We start from the raw sequence: 3566 nt of genomic DNA on the forward strand, positions 1-3566 counted from the left end.
AGGAAAACAAAGCAGACTCAGCATTCAGGGCCTTGGTACCTTTAATAACACTAGATAGTCATACATAGCTACATTTATTTATCCATTAATTCCTGTTAACTTTCATAGTACTCACCGTAATTTCATACTTTACTAGTTTTACATCCTGGGTGTGGTACAACCCCACATGGAAGCTGTACGTTTAATTTTTTTTAACATGCAGCGTGCTGACAGATGTTATCAGATAGGATCTGGAAATTCTAAACTACTGTCTGAATTACTAAAGTCACATTAAAGTAAGCCAGGTCTGTGTCTGACAGGAGAATACAAGGCTACTGGAAGAGACAGCTTGGTGTTCTTGGTTGATGCATCCAAGGAAATGTTCATCAAAGGTGAAGATGGGCAGCCTTCAAACTTTGACATGACCATGGAGGTGAAGTAGTTAGTGTGCCATTATATGTCCTATTTTCTTCTTTGTGTGGGTGTAGCCACTCAAAACAGTTGGAAACATCTTGAAACATTCTGGAAATGTTTGTCTTTCTCACTGTGAATGTCAAATGTTGTGTTGCAGGTTGTACGGAATGTGTACATCCATAAAATCGAAAGTAGTTACAGGGACCTTCTTGCTTTGGTGTTCTACAGCACCGAGCAAAGCAAGAACCCCAGGAATTCATTCAAACATGTCTACGTGTACCATGACCTTGATGAACCCGGTGAGATGTTGCACCTTTCAAACCAACCAACACTTGTTGGCTACAATTCCACAGTTTTAATTTGAATGCAAATGACCTAATTCATGTTTAGATCAAACTAACACACCTTTGTAAATGTTTCTTTTGTATTAAATGTTTTTGTATGGTTTACTGTTAACATGAAAACAGCCTCAAATACATGAGCAAAGTTGCTCTTGATGTAAGATTGTTCCTTTTTATTCTAAACATTTCTTTTTACAAATATTTTGTAAGAATTATGTATGTGGGAGTGGTGGCGCAGAGGTTAGAGAAAGTGGGTCTGTGATCGGAAGATCGCCCATTCAACTCCTGGTACCAACAACATCAAAATGTGGGTGGGATAGGTGAAGCACCAACACCTGCCTACACCCTCATTTGCCCTACACTGGGCCCTTGATCAAGACCCTTAACCCCCACCATCTGCTCCCCCGGGCACCCTAGATAGCAGCTCTCTGCTCCACACAGAGGGCTGTGGTAGCTCGGTGGTCTGGTTGTGTCAGGAAGGACATCCAGCGTAAAAACAATCACCAAGTCTTTGTGCAACTTAGTTCTCTGTGGCGACCCGTGAAGAAGGGAGCAGCCGAAAGAAGAAAAAAAGTATTTATAAATATTTTGTTGCACAAGTTTTTATTTTATTGTTTTCAGGCTAACAGCACATGAACACCCTCACTCTGGCTCCTCCCCCAACAAACTAGTAAAACAATTAAGCAAGAGGCAAAGAAAACAAATGAGTGCAATAAAATATAAATTACAAAACAACTGTCATGATAAAACAAAAAAAATTCAAAGATCGTTTTCTTCTTTATCCTATATATAAAAAATTCTCAAAAAATTAGCATATTGTGGTAGAGGTAATTATTTTCCATAATGTAATGATAAAAATGAAACTTTCATATATTTCAGATTCATTGCACACCAGAGGGAGTATCAGAGAAACTGAGACGTTTATTTTCTAAACATAACGTCCCAGTGGCTTTTAAACCCCAAAATACATTACGGCAAAGACTGGTTCATCCCAAAGATCCAGTCCCCCGGCACAAACAGAGCAATGTTGTGTATGCTGTTCAGTGTCAGGAGGGCTGTGATCAGTCTTACATCGGGGAAACAAAACAGCCACTGACCAAAAGGATGGCCCAGCACAGAAGATCAACATCATCAGGCCAGGACTCTGCGGTCTACACTCATCTCCAGGCCAGCGGTCACTCTTTCAGGGATGAAGATGTTCACATCCTGGATAGAGAGGAACAATGGTTTGAGAGAGGAGTAAAGGAGGCCATCTTTGTGAAAAGAAACCGTCCATCATTAAACAGGGGTGGAGGCCTCCGGGTTCAACTGTCCCCCTCTTACAATGCTGTGATTGCTAGTATCACTCAGCCCTCTGTGAACAGTAAACAGCCATCAGTGTGCTAATGATCCATTGTTATGCTGATGGTCCTTCTTGAGCATGTGATCAGCTGGTTTTGGTTGTCAGCAGCAAAACTGGTTGATCCACCCTGAGACGGTGCTATTTAAGAGACTGAGCTGAATACAGCTCCTCAGACTGAGGAAGTCTCTCGGATGAGAGACGAAACGTTTCTACATTTTTTTGTTGATTTGCTTTCTTTTGTTTTTTTTGAATGTCCAGAGGACCAGATTTAACTTTTTTAGATATGAATATGTATATTTATACAGGTCCTTCTCAAAAAATTAGCATATTGTGATAAAGGTCATTATTTTCCATAATGTAATGATAAAAATGAAACTTTCATATATTTCAGATTCATTGCACACCAACTGAAATATTTCAGGTTTTTAATTATTTTAATACTGATGATTATGGCATACAGCTCATGAAAACCCAAAATGCCTGTCCCAAAAAATTAGCATATCATGAAAAGGTTCTCTAAACAAGCTATTAACCTAACCATCTGAATCAACGACGTAACTCTAAACACCTGCAAAAGATTCCTGAGGCTTTTAAAAACTCCCAGCCTTGTTCATTACTCAAAACCGCAATCATGGGTAAGACTGCCGACCTGACTGCTGTCCAGAAGGTCATCATTGACACCCTCAAGCAAGAGGGTAAGACACAGAAAGAAATTGCTGAACGAATAGGCTGTTCCCAGAGTCTTTATACTGTTGCTATATTCGTGGACATTTATCTCGACTTATTTTTGTTCAGTAATTTCTCAATCAGTACTTATAACAGACAGCTTAATTAGCACTCCCTAACAAGAATTTGTGACTATTGCTGTCAAACATACAACTCCAGCACAGCGGCTCAGACTTTGCTTGAAGAACTAGCAACTATTGCGCTTACCTTGCTGCTTCTGTCAACCTCCTGTGTCATCTGGATTGTTCCAGTTTGTCTTCTTTTGCTGGATTTTTTCCTGTGCTATGCTGTGGATTACATCGCACTGCCTTTTGGATATCCTTTTTGGAGCTGTGGGTCTGCTGTTAGCGGCTAGCTCTGTGCTAGCTTCCCCCGGCTTGGCTGGCTCGTCGATGTTGACCTACTCCGCCTCCCAGCTGATTGGACTCAACAACTGCTCCATCCCACCTTCTGTTTCTACCATTAAACAACTGGGTCTTCTGCGTAGACATCGTTTTGTCCATAGAGGCTCTCAGAAGAGAACTGTTTACTCTCGGCAAGCTGGGTCTGACTCCATCCCTTCCATCTGGTCTACCGGTCCTGCCGCACATCGATTACGTCATCAGAACGCTGCCTCTGTAGTCCCTGATATTGCTGAAAGAACACAGCACACGAAGTGGCAAGGAAAACGTGGAGTGGACTTCAGGCTGCTTAAACCTCTTCTAAAGGCTTCTATTCCAACCATTATTAAAATAGAACTTTTCAATGCTCAATCACTATCCAAT

At 41.1% G+C, this 3566-nt stretch overlaps 1 long non-coding RNA gene across 1 annotated transcript; it reads left to right on the forward strand.

Annotated features, from left to right (window-relative positions):
- Window positions 1-303: 303 nt before the first annotated feature.
- On the forward strand, window positions 304-1633 carry LOC119429450. The gene is made up of 3 exons (XR_005187782.1): window positions 304-412; window positions 551-692; window positions 1614-1633. It is a non-coding gene; the product is annotated as an uncharacterized LOC119429450 (long non-coding RNA).
- Window positions 1634-3566: the final 1933 nt, after the last annotated feature.

Source organism: Nematolebias whitei, unplaced genomic scaffold, assembly GCF_014905685.2.
Source record: "Nematolebias whitei isolate Nwh7 unplaced genomic scaffold, NemWhi1 Nwh_scaf_1271, whole genome shotgun sequence".
In the NCBI taxonomy this organism is placed as follows: Eukaryota; Metazoa; Chordata; class Actinopteri; order Cyprinodontiformes; family Rivulidae; genus Nematolebias; species Nematolebias whitei.